Source organism: Erpetoichthys calabaricus, chromosome 11 (genome assembly GCF_900747795.2).
Source record: "Erpetoichthys calabaricus chromosome 11, fErpCal1.3, whole genome shotgun sequence".
In the NCBI taxonomy this organism is placed as follows: domain Eukaryota; kingdom Metazoa; phylum Chordata; class Cladistia; order Polypteriformes; family Polypteridae; genus Erpetoichthys; species Erpetoichthys calabaricus.
Genome location: NC_041404.2, coordinates 27794345 through 27815983, shown reverse-complemented (window position 1 = coordinate 27815983; position 21639 = coordinate 27794345). Strand labels below are relative to the sequence as shown.

The 21639-nt window shown below is 37.2% G+C and overlaps 2 protein-coding genes across 2 annotated transcripts in view; one reads left to right on the top strand and one right to left on the bottom strand.

The window, feature by feature from the left end:
- pitx1 (paired-like homeodomain 1) overlaps positions 1-21639 on the top strand; it is a 554834-nt gene that overhangs the window by 27974 nt on the left and 505221 nt on the right. The window lies entirely within an intron of this gene.
- LOC114660266 (pterin-4-alpha-carbinolamine dehydratase 2-like) overlaps positions 5968-21639 on the bottom strand; it is a 59300-nt gene continuing 43628 nt past the window's right edge. The window contains exon 5 of the transcript XR_007936186.1: positions 5968-5981. The gene's annotated coding sequence lies outside the window, so the exon portion shown is untranslated. The remainder of the gene's footprint in view (positions 5982-21639) is intronic.

The following is a 21639-nucleotide window of genomic DNA, read 5'->3' as shown; positions in this document are numbered from 1 at the left end:
GAAGCGGGAGCGAGAGAGAGAGAGAGAGAGAGAGCGAGAGCCCTGTGCACAAACAAAACTGAAGTGAATATGTTAAACCGCTGGATATTATTAATTAGTAGTAGTAGTAGTGATGTTAATAAGTTGATATCTTCAAACTGAGCCTGTATATATGAGTGTGCGAATGTGATTGAACTGGCGCGCCATTCACAGGTGATTTATTCTTTGCGTTCGATGCTGCTGTAATACTCACTTTGATTAAACAGGTTTGAAAACAAATTTAAAGTACGCTTCACACATTCGGTAGCTGTGCCTGGAATTAAGAAACAAAGTTTTGAAGGCTTTTGTATAAGTTCCACTCACATACTGTAAGAGTCATTGCATTCCCCATTAAGCACCTGCACCATATTCTTGAATGCATTTGCTAAAAGTAGCCGAATAAAAAGTGTGGTGATCAAGTGGATGAAGGTGTCAAGGTACGAATGAGAGCTCGTCATTATTTCTTATTATTTGTAATGTTTGTCGCGGGACGATTACATTTGCAGGAAAAAAATCCGTCTTGGAGAAAATCCATTATTTTGTTAATTTCTTAATGAAGTATACGATTGAATTTGTGACTGAATGAACTCCTGGTGCTTGAAAAATTAATAAAATAGTAAAGCATTTCATTCATAATGACACAAATTACAAATCATTCGGCATGGGGGTAACTGCGTATTTTAGAGGAATGCAAGTAAAGTATTAAATTAAGATGCTACTATTTAAATGTGGTCGCGATTTAGATCATTATTAATTATTATTATTATTATTATTATTATTTTTCTTACGCCTTTATCCAAGGCGACTTACAACATTTGGGATACATTTGGTAACGTATCTTTTGTTTTTGTTCCCAGTTAGCATTTAAGCTGACTTTCTCAGGTCACACAGTTTCAGCAGTGGGATATGAACCCACAACCTCATGGCTTGAGGTCCAAAGTCCAAAGCCTCACATGTTTACGCTTTACATACAATGATATTTTGATAAACTGTACAGCTCGGATGTATTTTCTTTTTTGTTACTATTGTCCTGTTTCATATGTCACTGAATAAACTGATCATCTATTTACTTGATAGATAGATAGATAGATAGATAGATAGATAGATAGATAGATAGATAGATAGATAGATAGATAGATAGATAGGATTAATAAAGTATCTATTTATCTAAGGGGAAATTCATATAGTAAGCAAGCAATGTGGGCTTATCATTTGGCAAATTACACAATCGCCAGAAACAAGCGAATACTCCTCAGCGAAATGCAGTAGTGGTTTACCTTTTTATCTCTTAAAAACAGCAGATGTCTGAGAAATTTATTTGAAAACGCTTTAGGAAAGCAAATGTGCTTCTTTATAAATGCATCCGAATATATTTCGAGAAACGCAAGTGAGGCAGTTTCAAATCACTTTAAATTTGTTTTAAAACTCAGAAAAATATAAGTTAAAAATAAATAACAAAAGACGAAAATGACAGAGTTAAATATAACGGCACAAACGAGTAAAATCCATTCGAGAAAGACCTTGAGTGTATTATCTTAATTCTTCTTCTTCTTTCCCGTTAGGGGTTGCCATAGCGGATCATCTTTTTCCTATCTTCCTATCCTCTGCATCTTTCTCTGTTACACCCATCACCTACAGGTAACGCCGAAATCAGAAAGAATGGTTACAAAATAGGTGTGAAATGCTTAACAGACCATTTTTATAAGATAACCTCTGGGTAATTTAATCAGAAAAGTGGCACAAACGGGAAGAGTGAAAATGTAAAGAATATTGTCATTTGAAATGTAATGTAAATCACGATATTTTAATAGTAAATTAAGATAACAAGCGTGTTATACAATAACAACACTGACAAAAACGGGAACTTGAACAACAAAAACACTACTATTACTAAAGAAGAAGAAGAAAGATGTAAATGTGAAATCAAACAGCGTCTAGATGAATGAAAAAAGAAAACAACGTAACCCTAACACAGCGACAACTAAAGAAGAAAGGAGATTACGCTGAATGACAGGAATGGCACAATGGCGATTAGCTCTGTTCGACCTGATTCAAATGACTTTTGGTTACCAACACTGTATGTATCTGTGTGGCTTTTCAATGCTTTTCCTGTGTCTATTTTTCGGTGTATCTAACCTTTCCTCACACATCCCGAAAGAGGAAAGGCCAGTGTCCGAATGTGACTCTGCTTTGGTTCCAACAAGAGAGAGCGGAGGGTCAGTGCACGTACGCGGCGACGGACCGGTGACCTGTCTTGAATGAGCTCCTGAATTGTGTGCGATGTTACCTGGATTGGCTTCTGTTCATTGCAAAATAATTTTTTCGTGTTCAATAAATATTATAAATTGAATTGTATATCACATAAATGTTTTCAAGCAGATACACGTTAGATATGGGAGATATAGGTTTAGGTTTAGTGAATTAATGAATGGATTAAATTAAGACCTCTTGGAACTCTCCTTAAGAGACTGCCTAGAGAAGAAAACCTTGACTATGGTTGATTAAATGTTGTACTTCTTTTTTTTTATCAATTAGTAATAAGAGAAGACATTTTTCAAGTGAATTTTGTATATTTCCAATAAATGCCTCTTTGTTGGACTCAAAAGAAACTTAAATCATAACTTAGGGAAGTGAGGCCATGTCTTGCTTGGCTTCATTGTACTGATTAAACATCTGTCGAGTGTGTTTTGACTGTTTTCAATATTATCATTTATTGATATTGTCCTTTCTAATATGAAACCTTTAGGCTTACGTAATGAAATCACCCAATTATTTTTATTTTCAGCATGCCTTCAACTTGAGTATAATGATGTAGAATATTCCAATAATAATAATAAAATTTTAAAAATTCATTTAATGTACTCTAAATGTTACTTTCATTATATTTGATGTCAAATAGTCAAGAGTGCTTCTTATTACAAGCTCAATAAACGGAGATATAACATCGACTCAAGCCCCATCTAATATAAATGCAATATTTGCTGCATAAATCTTATTCCCCAGATGTTTTTCTGTAAAACAAGGCTTGACTTTAATTTTAATATACTTCTATTCACTAAACATGAAACCGTTAAGATGAAATTGCCAAATAAGTTGAAACATCAGGGACACAACCACATTTTAAACAAAGCAAGGGGTTCAAAATCCTTTTGAAAAACACATTTGACACTTCTTTCATCATCGGCCTGTTTTAGCATTTACCCTGAAACCTGCCAATTTATTTGTTATTGCTTCTTCTTGTTTAATTTTATGACAAACAGTGCTAATTGTGTTTTCTTACAAAGGTTCACTTGGTAGATTGGTCTGGCATAATCTTTGATTTCTGACATGATTTAATTCTCTTATCACTTTGCCCCTCTCTGTTGCCAAAACACACTGTAATCCTTAATTAAAATCCTTCATCAACTGCATATCCGTGTAAATAAAGAAATATTTCTTTATAACATCATGAAGATGAAACAAGCACAGAGGAAAAAAGTAATCACAGAAACAAACAGTAAGAAGAGTATTCACATTTGTTTGCTTCTTGATCAAGAGGAGAATTAAATTATTGCAGACACTGCAAATTATTCCTTTGATGGAGCCCTGAATAAAGTTAAAATATGAACTATTTGGGTGCCTAGCACTATGTACAAACAAAACTTTCTATAATAAATAAAATCATCATCATAAATGAGCCAGCCATTTCTAACTTGGAGGAACCTCAAGGCAGAGGTAGAACATAATATTTTATTTAGTACTAAATTGTGGGGTCTGAAGAATTTTTTTGACAAATGAGAATTAAATCAACCCTAAATAATAATGCACACAGTGCGGTCATTCACAATTGCACAACTGGTTTTCAGATAATTCCACTTAAATGTCAAACAGGTGCACCTACTGATCTCTTAAGCCCAAACCAAACTTCTGGAGCAGACGCACCCAGGCACAAAATCAATGTGATATTCTTCAAAAAAAAAATGCTGCCCTGATGTGGCTTCAATATCCACAGAGATACACACGCTAGCAATTTGATTGAATTTGTAAAGCTGAAATGCAATCAGTTTTACTTTCTCTGGCATTTAGAGTATGAAGATTTGGAACAACCCAAAATCTATTTTGCATTATATTCATTTTTCACTTTTATCTTTACTAGAAGGAATTACCAATTCACCTAAAACACATTCCCTTGAGTAGCAGAAGTAAAAGCCTATTCAGACACCGCATCAATGAGGGAACTTCACACACATGGCTGACTAACTACCAGCTACGTCCACAGTACTACGTCTGGCTGTTCACTGACACTCATATATACTTGTGAAGCTTACGACCTGTACCTTATCTCCAACAAAGTCACCACCACCGCCTACAGAGACACAAGTAACTCAGCACTGCAGTGTATTGCAGCAGGCAGGACAGAGACCTGCCAGTTCTATGGCTATGTCCTATATCTTATAGACAATGTGGAACCTAAACTTGTACATATTGATCAGAAACTGAACACAATCAAAAACTCATACATATGATATGTTGTAGCCAGGGCCGATGCCACTATTAAGAACAATTAGGCATTCGCCTAGGGCACAGATCATAATGGGGGGAAAAAACCCAGCCGCACGGGTCAGCTACCGAACAGTTGCTTGGCGCACTAATAGACTAGGCCTAAGGTGCACTGGTTGTAGTTAGTGTTGCTGCATCAGGGATCTATCATCCTGAGATGAGATCTCACATCTGTTTGTTGTCTTCCTGGACTTTGCATATCCTCTCTGGGCTTTCATCCAGGTACTCCGGTTTTCCTCCCACATCCATATGTATGCTGTACGTGTAAATGGGCAATGTGAAGAACTGCTCTGATTCACACAGTCTCTCCAATACTGATAAGACAGTCTCATCTCTAAGCACAGTTGATCATCATTAACACATGCGATTTTTAATCTACTTCAATTCCCGTTACATCCAGACTACTGTGTTTTTGTTTAAAAACACAGTCATTAGTCTCCACTTTCACCTTTTGTCCACACCACCCTGACTTTTTAACCCCTAAAAACTGAGACTTTTAAAAACGTTCTCCAGAGCCGTATACTTCTGAAAATGCCAGCTCAGCACTGCAATGTAGAAAGGTCAAAATGTAGACTTTTAAAAATGCAATCTCTAATCACACTCTGATCTGTTTGTGCTTATTACATGGCCCTTTCCTGACTGGATCCTGCTCATTTCAACTTCTCATTCCCTGATTGGTCTCCCTTCACAGAAGAAAATCATATTGCAAAATAGCAAACACAGAAGAGATGCTTTCCATGCTGTTCATTGTGTTGGTTACTTTTAAGCATCAAAAATGTGTTTTGTACCATTTGAATGCTGCATTTATGCTCAAAACAAAAATCATTTACTGGCCATTACAGTTTTGCATTTAATCCACTAGCCCATGGCATCATGATCCAATCAAGGATTTTTTTTCCAACAGACGCATACACAGTGTAGGTAACATCTGTGTCATCCTATGTGTGTTAGTGAGGACAGATATACTTTTATAAAATCATGTATGGACGGAGATTACTTTAGTTCATCCCAGGATTTAACAACATGTGCTCTAACAGATCCAGAAAATTAAACCTGTTTAGTCCTGAGCAGAGGACACCGAGTGGGGACTTAAGCCAGGTATTTAAAATCCTCACAGGAATTGATAAAGGAGATCCAGCAAAACTCTTACAGCGTAAGGGTGAATCAGGAACTTGAGGACATCAGTGGAAATTAAGGGAAAGTGCATTTAAGACTGAAGGCAGGAAGCACTTCTTTACACAAAGAGTTGTGGTACTCTGGAACAAACTACCGAGTCATGGAGTTGAAGCAGAAACTTTGACAACCTTTAAGAAGTATCTGGATGAGATACACTATATGGACAAAAGTATTGGGAAACTCATTTAAATTATTGAATTCAGGTATTTCAATCAGACCCATTGCCACAGTTGTATAAAATCAAGCACCTAGCCATACAGTCTCCATTTCCAAACATTTGTAAAACAAAATGCGTCGATCTGAAGAGCTTAGTGACAAGCTTGGTACTGTGATAGGATGCCACCTTTGCAATAAGACAGTTTGTGCAATTTTTCCCCTGCTGGATATTCCATGGTCAACTGTAAGTGGAACTATTGGAAAGTTCAAGTTCAAAGTTTATTGTCATGTGCACAGAAGTGATGAGGAATAACAGCAACTTAGCCAGGAAGTGGAAGACCACATAAAGCCAAAGAGTGGGGTCAACGACTGCTAAGGTGCATGGTGCATAAAAGTCACCAACGCTCTGTTGATTCCATAGCTGAAGAGTTCCAAACTTCCACTGGCATTAATGTAAGTGCAAAAACTGTGCGGTGGGAGCTTCATGGAAAGGGTTTCCATGGCTGAGCAGTTGCATACAAGCCTCATATCACCAGGTCCAGTGCCAAGTGTCGGATGGAGTGGTGGAAACATGTTCTATGGAGTGACAAATCACGCTTCTTTATTTGGAAGTCAGATGGGTGAGTCTAGGTTTGGCAGATACCAGGATAATGTTACCTGCCTGACTGCATTATGTCAACTGTGAAGTTTGGTGGAGGAGGGATAGTGATGTTGGGCTGTTTGTCAGGGTTTGGGCTAGGCCCCAGTGAAGGGCAAACTTAATGCTTCAGTATTTCAAGATATATTGGACAATGCTATGCTTCCAACTTTGTGTAAACACTTTGGGGAAGACCCTTTTCTATTCCAGTATGACTGTGCCCCAGTGCACAAAGCAAAGTCCATAAAGACATGGTTGGATGAGTTTGGTGTGGAAGAACTTGACTGGCCTGCACACAGTCCTGACCTCAACTCCATCAATCACCTTTGGGATGAACTGGAACAGAGATTGCGAGCCAGGGCTTCTTGTCCAACATTAGTGCCTGACCTCATAAATGGTCTACGGAATGAATGGGCACATATTCCCACAGAAACACTCCAAAATCGTGGGGAGAGCCTTCCAAGAAGAGTGGAAGCTGTTATAGCTGCAAACGGGGGTGGGGGAACTCCATATTAAAGTCTATGTATTTGAATACAAGGTCATTAAAGTCCGGTTGGTGTAATGGTTAGGCATCCCAATACTTTTGTCCACAGTGTATTGGGACAGCATAGCTATTAGCTAAACAAACAGGCTTGATGGACTGAATGGTCTCCTCTCATTTGTTAAATATCTTATGTTCTTATGTCCATAGGCAAACAAGGTATGCATATTTGGGATCGGCAGTGTACTGGTTATCTGGAGCTACCAGAAAGCACTGTGGCCTGTTAGCCTCAAGATTTTATTAAAAAAAATCTCAGACTAACACAATCCAATTTAGCCTACTGTGACAGCACTGGGCATGGTAGGAAATAACCCTGGAGAGGGTGCCATTCTATCTTAGGGTCTACTCACAAAAGCACCAACTCAGGGCAAAATTAAAATCATTAATTAACATAACACACACACTATTGGTGATTGGAGTGTGTAGAGAAAAACACAAGCAAAACAATGGAGGACATGCAAACTCCATACAGACAACAACCAATGCAGGATTTAAGTCCAGGAAGGATGCAGTAACCACTACACCACTATACTGCCCTAGAAAATCATACCAAAAAAAACCCAATAATAATTGGTATTCACTATGTAAAGCCTAAATGCTTCTTTGTGGGTGTCTGATAAAAATTTCGTGGCTTTATTGCACAGAGCAAACACATTGCACCTTCTGCATTAAGACAACTATATGGAAGTAAAAACATAGAAGAAATTCACAACCCTCACTTATTTAACATTCTGTTTCACTGCTCCACACACAGAAAAAAGATGATGTTAGCATCTAATATTTTCAGGTTTAACATTCAAAAGTGACCAGTACATATAAGTCACATTCACCGTGAGTCATTCTATTGCCCTGCTTTCTGAAATGAGTATTTAAACTAGAATTGGCCGTATGTTGATGAAATGAGACACAGGCACAGCATTCAATGGCAGCTACAAGGGAACAGGCAGCGGCTGACCCTTCCTTACTCATAACTCACATCATTGAATTCTTTGAAGACAGGAATTCCACTTTCTAAAGGGAGTGTAGATTATTCAGGTAGGTCAGGTATATTCATCAGACTAATAATTAAATGATATACAAGTGTTTGAATATCAAATGTGCAAGTTCAATAGCAAACACAGTAAAACGCCCTTTAGGTACACTTGACTAAACTGCCACTTTAACACTGAAAAATATGTGATTGTTGCAAAGTTCTAAAATGTTAACCTTTATGTGAATAAACTGTGACATTTCAAATGTGTGTGTTTGCAAAGTAAATGGCTGTAAAATCCAAATGAATGTGATTCACAGTAAAGAAGCTTTAGGAAATACAATTCTGTTTTCTGAGAGCTTTGCCATAGATTGCTATTAAAGTACTGACCCCTTGTGGCAGTTATTTACAAATTGATTGCCATTGAAGTTAAAGCACATTGTGAACTGTGCTGTGTTCCCTTAGAAGAGAGCTTGTACAGTGAGTGAATCATACAGATGAGTAATATGAGGCTGGTTGGATTTTTACAATGCTAAAATGCAACTAGGGTGGCAAAGTGGTTTGGGCTGCTGCCTCACACGCCCAGAAGAATGGATACAAATCTGGTTCAGTCACGACCTGTGTGGAGTTTGAATATCCCAGAGATATGATTTTCATAAATATCCTGAAGACATGCAAAACATGAGCATTAGTGATTGTAAACTGTTAGATCATGAATGATTTTGAAGTCTGATGGACTGGCAATCCAAACAGGGTTGGTTCTTAATAGGTTCTGGCCTCCCCATGACACCATGTTAAAACAGGCAGAAAAGAACGAATGAGATTAAACTGTAAATGTATTGTTTTTATTAATATGTCATATCAAATTCAAGCTGAAAAGGAAATCTATTGCCATGGCTATTTATTTTAACAAAAGACTGTGTTTAAAAAAGGTATTCACCCCCTAGGAATTTTTCACATTTTACTGTTACACAACATTCTGTCCACCCCAGCCATTGGACCTTACTTTTATTCTTTGTTAATTAGTATTGCCTAATTTTATTTTTGATATATTTTGTCTTTTTTCTCTTTCTTCATCCTGTAAAGCACTTTGAGCCACATCATTTGTATGAAAATGTGCTATATATACAGGTATATAAATGATGTTGTTGTATTAGATCACAACGAAGTTAATTGGGCATTTTTGAACAGTAAAATAATGTTTAATGTCAAAGTAATAAAAGATCTCTACAAAATAGTCTAAATTAATTACAAATATAAAACGCAACATAACTGATTGAAATAAGTATTCACCCCTTTTAATACGACACCCCTAATTCATTACTGGTGCAGCCAATTTGTTTTAGAAATCATAGAATTAGTACATTGGAAATTACTTGTCTTGGGGTCAGATTTATTATACCAGGAGTTCTCAGATAAGGTCCACCGTGGCTGCAGGCTTTCATTTTAACTAGTTTTTTTTAATTAGAACCCATTTATTTACTACTACAGCAATATTTTTGGGGGGTTAATCCTTAATTGTCTATTTTAGTTTTAAACTACTGCATTTTATGTTTTAATTGGTGCCTGTTTTCTTAACCAGCCATCAGTTAGTAATGAGGTGCGAATGACAAATAGACCACCAGCTCTCCAGCTAACATTCCTCCATTTAAACCTGTATACATACATCATGAAGTATCTCAGTTAATAAAATGTCTTGAAATAAATGAAACAGAAGGGAAGGACCACAAAACATATGCATAAAGTTCTCAGAAAACAAATAATGTATAATTTTAGTCTTGTAAGAATGAAAGCACTAACAAGCCATATAATTAAATGCCAATTAAATGCTCATAGAGAGACATGTGCACACAGACTCAAGGCTGTCATGGCTGCCAAAGGTGCATCAGCTAAATACTGAATGAATACTTATGCAATATACTATGTTATGTTTTATATTTATTATTTATTAGGTCAGTTTGCCAAAGCTGCAGAGATCTGTTTTTTTTAATTTCAAATTAATGAGTACGTTTCTGTTGATTAATGTCAAAAAAAATCAAATGAAATCAAAGTTATATAAAAATTAAATGTGAAAACACCCAAGAGGTTGAATACATTTCATAGGCTCTGTACTTTACAGTAATGATTACTCATAAACAATAAGCTCAAAAAACTAAACCTAGGCCTTCATACTGTTTGTGGGGTGAGAAACGTTAGCCATCTGTCTGCTCAGTCTTTGATGGATAACCTCATACAGGGCTGTGAGTTAAACAGGGTAATTCATGGAAAAAAAGGTTTTGTTTTTATAAATTTGATTTTGGCTATATTTATATTTATTTTTATATATGCTGTTAATGACACTATCTAAAATAATGACTGATTGACTGAGTAACAACCCCATCAAATGAACTGAATGTTCTGGATTTGAATTCCACTCCTGCTTGATGTCCTTTTTTACTTTACGTGTTCTCCACCATGTCTGCCTGAGTTTTCTGACCACATCCACAATGATGTGCCGATTGTCAATTCTAAATTGGCTGCTGTGCGATTGTAAGTGTGTGTGTATGTGCGAGTGGGTCCTGAAATATACTGGCATGCTCCTGTCTTGTGCCTAATGTCAACCTTGGATTGAATTAAGCAGGTCTGACAATGAATGAATGAGTGAATTGGTCTGTTAAGTTTAAGAAAGTTTTTTTTTCTTTATTTCCTTGCATTTTGGCCAGGACTGGGTGTCTTTATCTGCCCTGCTTATACTTGTCACAAGGCCTCAATTCTCTAAGTCTCCAAACTGTCCTGTAGTGGCTAGTTATGATGGTCACATAGTCTGTGTTTTCTGGGTCTCTTCAGGTTTATTTAACTTTAATTATTCTCCTGTGTTGTTGAACAATAAAATTCAGACATATTCCAGGGCGCTAGTCCATTAGAGGTAAAGTGGAATACCTGAAGAAGGGTCCAACAAGGCACACACTGTAGACGGGTAAAAAGCTGGTCTTTCAACCCAGGTCCTTAGCATGGTGAGGCAGCACCACTGTGTCATCATGCCTGTTTAGATTTCAACTATTCTGTGATTTTTGGTATTTCTTTCTGAATCTGTTTTGATTTCTGGAACTTTTTTTTGATATTATAGATATGCAGATTTAGTTCAATGGCTTGACTTTCATAGTCAAGACATCAAAACTGCATGGTGTGGTGCAGTGTGGCCCTGTAGTTCAGAGCTCACCTCTCTATGTAGTTCACAAAGACAGGTTGTGCTCGGTCCATCCACTCACCCATCCTTTTTATTAATTTGTTTTTTCCATTACAGAGTTGCTGGGAGTCTGAACCCACTGGCCCAATATTGAATAAAATAAAAATAAATAAATAAATTAAGACTGAACTGAATACAGAGTCTGTTGTTGGTCTGGTCTTGTACTGGTATAGGTTTACAGAGGTTAGAGGTCCTACTCTGGAAGACACTGGGTTTGCATCACTTTCTCTGTGGAGTGTTCATTTGTTTTCCTCCCATGTCCCATAAATGTGTGTTTTAGGTTAACTGGCATCTCTAGAGCTGATCTGGTATGAGCGAGTGTGGATGGATATGTCACTGAGCCCTGGTGCCTCCATTCAGGCTTGACTCGTGCCTTGCAATTAATGCTCCCAGGAGGGGCTCAATCCAACTGCATGCCTGAAAATGGAAGAAGAAACTGGAGTCATGGAAGAGAAGAAAACTATTGAAGCAACTGAACAGTGTGCAAACCCATACCATAGGCACTCCACACAAACTGAATGGGGTCTAAATGCTTTACGTAAAAAAGCAAAAGTATGCTAACATAGTATAGCAGCAATTGTGTGAAATGTTTTAGGCCAAAGGAAAAGATAACCAATTTATAAACGACACAGTGACAGGTTCAAATCCTTTATACAGATGTTCTCCAAATGACTGCTTAAAGCCATCTTACATTAAACAATTATTTCCAGCTATTTTCAGTGGTAGACTTCATTGACATAATCTGCGTGGCAGAGGCTGTCAGCAGCATGCTTCCGTGAAGCTGGATGTATAATGTGACATGCCCAGCAACTCCCTCTATCTAGTCTGCGATTCACATCAATAAAGTCAAATAGTTGTGCTGATGAGCTCTGTGTGCAATGCTCATCCAAAATGATAATATATATAATGCAGTGATAAGGACTGATGAACACTGGGTTTCGGTCCTCTCAAACAAAAGATAAGCTTGTCTGTCAGATGTTGGGTGTTTTACATACCACAATAGAATGAGGAAAACAAAAAGAGAGAGTTGAGATTGAGGTTGTACTCTTCATAGTTGTTAACCCTTCTAAAAGCATTGGATCTGTCAGGCAGCATGCTAGAGGCAGTCAGAAAAAGGAGCGAGCACAGCTGTGCTAGAATGTTGGCGTGCGATTGCTATTGTGCAGTGGTTAAGACTTTGGACTTCAAACCCTGAGGTTGTGGGTTCAAATTCTGCTACTGAGACTGTGTGACCATAAGTTGGTCACTTGACCTGCCTGTGCTCCAAAAGGAAAACCAAATCAAATGTAACCATTGTATGATAAATGTTGTAAGTCACCTTGGATAAAGGCCAAATAAGCCAAATAAATGTGACATGGCCTGCATTTTTCAATCATTTAAATTGACATGGCCCAGTGACGAGATTAGCAACTGTGGTCGGCAAATCTGACATACCCCACACCTAGAGGTCATGTAATGTGACATCAGCTTTAGGTTAATTTGCAATTCTAAATTAGCATAGTGTGACTGTTTTGCATGAGAGGACCCTGAAATGTGCCGATGCCCTGTCCAGGGCTGATTCCTCCCTAATGCCCAGTGCTGCCAGGATAGGATTTGCCCACCCAGCACTATGAATTGGATTAAGTGAGAAAGTTATATTACGTTATATCACAACCACAAGGGCTTATGTTCAGCCAAGTCCTCGAGCAGAAGAGAATCTTGAGCTGGAATCATTCTGACCACACCAGATGCTTACAGCAATGGAATACAGCTCCAGAACTAAGGGATCACAAATTCTTTAGAGTTTTCTTTCCAAGTCAGATATTTGCTTTAATTTAAAGAAAGTGTGGAAAACAGTGAAGTGCAAGGAAGCATGGAGGACTGTTAATTCTCTTTATATAAGTCAATAAAAGTATGCCTGTAAAAGATGTCAGCCTTTCTCCTACAGTCCTTTCAAAATGCATTAATTTCTTAGTGTAACAGAAAGCTCATGTTGTGGCTGAACTTCCTTTTCAAAACTTCAAATTTCTGGATTTTTAGAACACCAAGCATACTGATACAATTAGTTAATTAGTATCTTATGTCATAGCCATAATATAAGGAGGGCTTATATGTAACCAAATACACAGCATACTGAAGAAACACCAGTTATGAAAAAAGCGCTTGATCTGAAAGTTGCATACAAGCCATGAAACATCTTTTAATATAGCACCTTTCAAATGAATAAAATCAGAGAGGGAGTCTGAGAGGTTTTACACTCCTAGCAATGTACTGACAAACTTGGAGCAGGTTCTACACTATAATTGGAAGAAAACTCCAAGTCCATAATGAAAAAGTTTGGTGCATTTAAAGGACGCAATGTGATGGAAGTGATTGCTCTGTGGTTTGGTGGTAGGGTAGTGCAGAGTATTTTATACACTAAAATAATACATGCTTGTGGAGTGACTGCATTAAGCCCAAAGGGATCACTATACATTTGATGATATTAAAAAAGCAAGGGAACAATGGATTAATTGGAAAGTAAAACATGTAGGAAATATAGACAGTATAGGCAATGTCGCACATGTGTGCACAGAGAGCATCTCTGCCACAAGCACCTGAGATGTTGCAGCCACCAACACCTCTGTCTTTTCCACTTGCAGACTGAAGAATGAAGAAGACGACTTCTGAAGTCATTTCCAAGGTTTTGTCTGGTGGTCCTGCCTCTTCCACTCCAGCACCTATATAAAGAGACACAACACCGGTACTTGTTGTTCAATGACCACCAGTTCTGTGAAGGACGCATCCCCGTCCGGAGAAATTCGTAACTCAGGAATTTTAAACTAGAAAGAGCTGGATAGTAAAGACTAGAAATAGGTAATAGACACCCAGTAGTTTATTTGGACTTTGCCTCCCCTTTTTTTCCTCCTTTTTCTCTCCTTTTTTAAACAGGCTACCTGGATGGACCGCAACCCTTTACAATCTCATTATCTTTTTTTCTTTTTTTACACCAAATATATTTTAACTAGACTGGAAACAAATTAATACAGTATAACGACAAATCAAAGCTGAGCATAAACCAAACAAAACAGCATTTGTGACTCTAGGCTGAGAGTAATCATCGAACCCAGTGATTCTCTAATATCATGTAGAATTATACCAGTTGGTTAGTATTACTGTCAAGCACTCCAAAGTGTTTATTTTCATAGCTTTAAAAATTTTGAAACACTGCCATGAAAATTAAATGAAGAGACAGCTAAAGTGTTCTTCCAGATGTTGGATGATAAGAGGTTTGTACTTCACAGAGCTCCCCACTCAGAATGATCTCTAGTTTTGGGGCAGAGCCGCACACAAAGCACTGGGGCAGTGCAATGCAGAAATCTCGCTACACTTTTGCCAATCTTTTCTTCTGGGTCATTTTGCTCTTTAGCACCCAATGACCAGTATACAGTTGCTTATCTAAAATTTTGATGGGTCAAAGTGCAAAAAATTAAAATAGACTGACCCCACACCTTTGCCATATTAAATCAAATCCAACTAAAAAATGACCACCAATGAGATACATGAAGCAAATAAGCTACATAAAAACTCAACAGCCATAATTAAGCTCTATGGAGATATCAGAATGATAGCACCATTAACCTTTCAGTCGGATGTCAGGTAGACAGACTTGTTAATAATTAAGCTTAATGCATGGACCCCCAAGCCCCATGGGACCCTGCTCTGTGTATACCTACCTACTCAACTACCAGTGTAAGCTCCAGAAATTTGGAACATTCCTTATTCAGGGAGAACTTCCATTTTTTCAGGTGTTTGTTTAATGGATTATACATATTAATTGTACACTTCTAAAATGGGTGGTATAGTGGCACAGTGGTTAGGCTGAACTCATTCACTGTCTGGGTGGTTTGTGTATTCTTCTCAAGTCTACGTAGGCTTTTCTAATCAAGGTACTCGGCTTCTTCCTTCCACTTTTCAAAGACTTGCAGGTTGCTTTAATTTGTAGTTGTAAATTTTGTGCGCAAGAGCCATGTGATTAGTTAGTCCCTGCCCGGGGTCTATTACCCCCTGAATTGGATTAAGTGAGTTTCAGAACTTTATGTTACAATTAAAAAGTTATTTATGTAATTATATAAGTAATTAATACCTGTGTTAAAAGTGTTGCTGAACCTAAGTTATCAAGTTTACAGATACCTAACTAAATTCCATGGTCATAACCTCTAACTAGCAACATGGCCTATGATCCTCAAAGACTCCTTCCAACTCAGAATATGGAGGGTCATGTGTTCTGATTATATTAAACTTTGAAAAAGGAAGTAGCAGGTATTAAAAAGCAGTGACATCCAGGTACCACACATGTGGCAGCTTTTCACAGAAGCTCTCTCTCCTTTATTTTTTATTATTAACATTATTAATGCTAAGATTTGGCCTCGGGCTTGTTATTATTTTAAAAAATTTTTAAATTGGAGAGGTGCTAATATCATTGCAGACCCAAGTGTCTGCCCATTTCAATTGACTTTTGGACAAGCTGTGAACTGGAGAGATGTTAAAGGGTGAGCGTAGAGGATCTGAAAGCTACCTACTTCTACAATATCTGAGAATGCAAGAGACTCTGAGGAATGTAAGGTGGGATATATTAAATATTCCCCTTCTCGGTTGGTAGCGCAGCGATCACTATCATCTAAGGAGCTCTGTTACACCTTACTGGTGGAGAAGGTCATCTGAGGATGTTAATGGTGAGGATCTGGAGTGTGGATAAAAGTATGGAGGAAAGGTTACAGAACTGGCCCATCTCCATATAATGAGGAATGTTTGATTGCTTTTAAATAAGGTGGAAGAACTGTCACCTCTCATTAAGAGACTTGGCGAATTTAGGTATTGTGGCATTTTGGGTACTGCGGAGGACTTATTTCAAATGCTGGATGGGCTTCATCTAAAACAATCAGATAGAGTAGAAAAGGTAAGAGGGGGACTGGAGATTTAAATGAATGAGCAATGGCAAAAAATAAATAAATAAATAAAACACAAGCACACGACAATTAAAACTAAAATTTGGGGGGTTAATAAACATTAATAAGAATGATGTAACTTAAGTCAGCAACAGAGATAATTCACTACATTACCAACACTCTGATAATAAATCATTCTGACCCTAGGATGCAGCTGACTTCAGAGAACTTTGGAAGGCGCAAACATCTACCACTATGTTCCATTTGTGTACACAACAAGCTGGCCCTGCTCCTTTCAAAGGTTAATGCCTTTAAATGAAAACCTGTGGCACAACTGGGCAGATCTGACTACATTTTACTCCCACCTTGAAGTCTATTATCAGACAACAGCAGTTCTTTTATTATCTAAGCCAGTCCTTATGTGCATTTGGGGGGGGGGTATGGTTTATTATAAATCTGATATTTTTCTTGAGCTTCTATAATTAAGCACTTCACTACAGTTTGCACTTGTGACAAATCACTTGCAATTGTGACAAAAGTTGATCTGATTTCATTTTTGATTTGAACTTGGCTTTCTATAAGTGACCTCCTTTAGCATTCAGTGCTGTGAGCATTTAGATACAATTTAGGGAACACACTCTATAAAACGGGGTTAATTAAAAAGAATCATTTAAAGTTTTTAGAACAAAATACAAATATTTCTGCATTTCATTCAATTAAGAGAATAAAAAAATATCATTAACCAATGAAATCGATTAAATTTAAGAACAATGCACCAATTGTGAAACTGTTTGGAATAAAAACCCACAGCCATATGGTTCTCAGTGCTGAATTTAGGAAACACTGACATGTAGTCATAAATGCTTATCTTTTTATTTTACCTTGTTCTTGTTGTTTAAACAAAATTAATTATTTGATCATTGTAATAAACTAGAGTTTCCAAGATCTGTCCAACTGTCAACTCCTGTTCCAACTTACATTATGGACATTTTACAGAGCTGTTTTGTTTCTCATAGTATTCAGTTAAAATCTTCAGTATGCTTAATATCCATTAGAAAGTTAAAACGATGAGTGTTGGTCCCACTCCTTGGATTGGAAAACAAATGGGTTATCTTGTGATCTTCCAGCGGCCGCATTAATATGTCTGTAATCTTAATACATAATTCGCCTGCCTCCTCACTCACTCACTCACGTCCGTAGCCGAATGCGCAGTCGCCTTCTGCGCACGTCCGTAGCCGAATGCGCAGTCGCCTTCTGCGCATGTCCGAAGCCGAATGCGCAGTTGCCTTCTGCGCAGCTGCCCGAAAAATCTTACGAGACCGACATCCAACCCCAACATCGCGGCAGGCGGCGGATTTACGGCCACAAAAATTCAACGAGAAAGGCGACTTCGATTAAAGCTCTAGAGGCCTGAAAGGCGATTTCGACTACAGCTCGAGGCCTAATTACGCATTCTGATTCAATTACGCATTCATTCAATACACCTATAATCAGGTTTGTGATGCTTATACTTATTTCTATTCCATATTGTACTAGAACATTCATCATTCAATATTCTACTATAGGCCTGGAAAATTCATCAACTAACAGTACAAGCCTGTACAGTAATGAGTAAAGCAGACTACAATCATTACAAAACAGCTTCTTCGTTACTTATCATTTGTTCTTCATACACTGCTGACACAAACTCGTGCCCATTTCATCTTATGTTGTCGAAATGGGCTCTTTGTCTAGTAAGAAATAAAGGAGTAGAGCAAATAATCACAATTGAACAGCAGAGGAAAAGAATCTGTTCCTATGACTACATTCTAAAAAGGCAAACCCATGTGACTTGCATTTTCTGTTAATGATGATGATGTGCACTGATTTTTCCAAAAGTATCTATTGAATAACATTTTGTATGTTTTGATTGATAAACTGTCATGTAGATTATACGATAAAAGTAACATTAGATTTTCTTTTTACCAGAGTGTCTTCATATTGTTTACCGGTTTACAGATTTGGTTACCATTTGCTTGTCTTATATCATAAACCTTTTAATTTCAGTTTAGAGTGAAAACATGAGATTAAATTTTATTTATCGACCATCACTTCTAACTTCATGGGGTAACAAAGATAAAAAAAATATTTTTGTGTGGAGTGTTCTTTTAATTAAACAATCCAGACACAGGCAGGAGTAGACTAGTTGGAGTAAAACAAGTGAGACAACACGTTACGAAGAACAGCTGTCACATGACAAGCTGTATTAAGATTTAATACACCATATTAACTCCTGCTTTAATTATTTAAAACACATTTCCAAAAGAGAGGTTTGTAATTATTCTCTCAACTCTGAATTAACCCGTTTCCCAAAACCCAGGCACATCCACAGGTAAATCTACTTCCTGTTAGTTTGCCAGAAATAGACTGTGTTCATTCTCTGTTTTCACTTTGGATAATCACATTTTTGCCATGTAAGTACTGCTAAAAGGCACCACACAACAAAAGCATCAAACATGGATAAAGCCTATAAACATTTCAAGGAGGAATTCCTTCATAAATTACCAGTGTTAGTTTGCTAAACTTTTTATGCCAGAATTTTAACAATTTTGACTAACATGCTCTTTATGTTTAACATTAGCCTGCCCTGTTTAGACAGATGTCAGCATATTGTAATACAGAATAAACAATGTAAAAGCTTATAAAATAACTGTATTTGATCTATCTATACCTAGCAAAACATTTATCTTCACATCATTTTCCAAAAATTGTTGTATGTGACATATTAACTTTCTGCACTGAATACAGCATTTAAACTTATGGTTCATATTTTTAGTCAAAAAATAATAATTTAATTACAATACAGTTATGCTAAGTTATACATACTGACCAGCAGCAGATGCCATCGAGAAACAACGTGATGTGCCGTTTTCTATCTTTGCAGACTCACACACGTTAGCTCAGAAGAAAAGATACTCTACATAAGCATGAAAAGGGTTAATTGCTATTGTCTTGAACTCCATTTTTTACTTGGGACTCTGCTAGAAAAATGGTGGCAAAGATGTTTTAAACTAATTCAGATGAAAAATGAATATCTCATACAAATATGAGTTAAATTTTAAAAAAGTGTTTTTAGACAACTAAATGTGCAGTTTTAGAGCAGCATGATGGTGTTGTTGTTAGTGCTCACAAATCCAGCACCCAGGTGCTTGTCCATGTTAACATGACTTTTCCTCCCACATCTCAAAGACATTCATGCCAGGTTATGCAATGGCATTAAATGGCCCAGGGGCTGCTGCTTCTCAGTAAGGAGACTTGGATTCGTGTCCCCGGTCCTCCCTGCATGGAGTTTGCATTTTCTCCCTATGTCTGTATGGGTTTATTCCTGGTGCTCCAGTTTCCTCCCACAGTCAAAAGACATGCATGACAGGTGAATTGGTGATAGATGCGTGTGTTTGCTCTTCGATGGACTGGCGCCCTGTCCAGGGTTTATGCCTGCCTTGCATCCTATGTTAGCTGGGATAGGCTCCAGCAACCCCCTCGACACTGTTCAGGAGGAAGCGGGTTAGAAAATGACTGATTAACGGACTGATGTGAGTGGGCCCTGTGATGAGGTCTCCTAGTTCAGGGCTGGTAATTGTCTTGCACCCAAAATTAACCCATGGTTGATTTGAAGATTCAGATTTAGCTAATCAAAATGTAATTAAAGATGCCTACATAATTTTAACTGCGATGTCTCTAAAAGATTCCACTGAGACAAATGGGAAGGTTTCTCCACTTTGACTAGATGTAGAATTATAAATATCTGTAATTCATATTTTCACTACTTAAATATATTGTAATATCAACCTCATGACATACAAAAGTATAGTTTAGATAACTAAAGTATAATTTTAACTCATCAGTATGAATATATCTGTCCATTCCTTTTCTAACTTATGTTCCTATTTCAGGGTTGTGGGGTCCATTACCTAAAAATGAAGTTGTGACTAGTAAATTACATATTAAAAGCAGCATGCCACAAGTGTGAAAATGTCTTAAAAGGAATTTTGAAGCATTGTACAGGTATTGAAAATAGTATTGTTTCATCGAAAGAACATTTCAAATGCATCATTTTCATTACAGAAGGAGGGAATAAAATGTGTGTTGAACAGATAAAGAAAGAAGATGCCCTCAGGACTTGACTACATTCATTCTAAGGTCTCAGCCTGTGACAGTTTAATGTCAAAAATAAATAATCTGAGAAGGGGCATTACCACCTAAATCAAAATCAGCAAAAACAGTTAAATATAAATCAGCTGCAGAAAAAAAACATATCCTGAACATACTGTAATAAAAAATGTCCTGATATGTTTGGATTTTACTTGGCTTCTTTTAAAACACAAAACCAATACTTGTGGTTTAAGGCCGCCATACAAATTATATCTTACTGGTAAATTCAGTACGTCATTATTAAAAATGTGTGTGGGCAAATGCAATAAATCTGTCAGCAAATATGTACAATGTAATGCAACTGATGCAAATAAGTGGAGAATTACTCATAAATCAAAAGTGATTGTCCACTTTTCTCTTTTTTATACAGAAAAACATTTGCATTTACAAAATACAGAGTTGAAAGGAGGTCTGTGGTTGTTGGTAAAGCGGAGGTTGATACGGACAGAAAATTGACCAGCTACTGTAACTGAAAAGACAGGAAAATCTTTGCTGGTAGCAGGGAATCTGCCAAAGGCAAGACAGAAGAGACACAGCAGTGACTAGCAATGTTTTTAGAACATTCTGTACCTTTCCATGAATGTGATCTGATGTTTCTTTCACTTTGGCGTTATCAAAAATTAAGCACACTACCATCTAAGCTGCAAATTTTTTCAGCGTATTTAAAGAAGTGGAAACCTGATCTTAACTTTAATGCTTTCAAGTTTAAGATGACCTAATTTAACAAGTAACTTTGAATGACTGGATTTTGCAATCCCAGTATCAAGAAAAATGCACTTGTCACTGTCTGGAGAACATCAGTCTAACAAATATTCTACAGCTTAGATGTGTTGAGATCACAGGTTTGTTTTTAGTCTCTATTTGGGTTGGACCTCTTCTTTCTATGGGGTTTTTTTAAAATAAACACATTACACATTTTGATGATTGCCCACAGGTATAGGGCCACATAGTGGCACAGTGACCAGTGCTACTGACTTACAATGGGAGTGAACTTGTTTTAATTTACAGTGCATTGTCTCCCCATGTTTAATTTGTACATTCTCTACCTTTAACAAAATGTTTCATGGACCATTAATTCAATACTTAGTAGAAGCCCCTTTTGCAGCAATTACAGATTTGAGTCTCCTTGGGTAAGTCTCTATAAGCTTTGTCCATCTGGATTTGGATAATTATCTCATTCTTCCTGGCAGATCTCCACAAGCTATGTGAAACTGGATGGGAAGTGTCTGTAAACTGCCATCTTCAGATCTCTCCACAGATGTTCTATGGGATTTACGT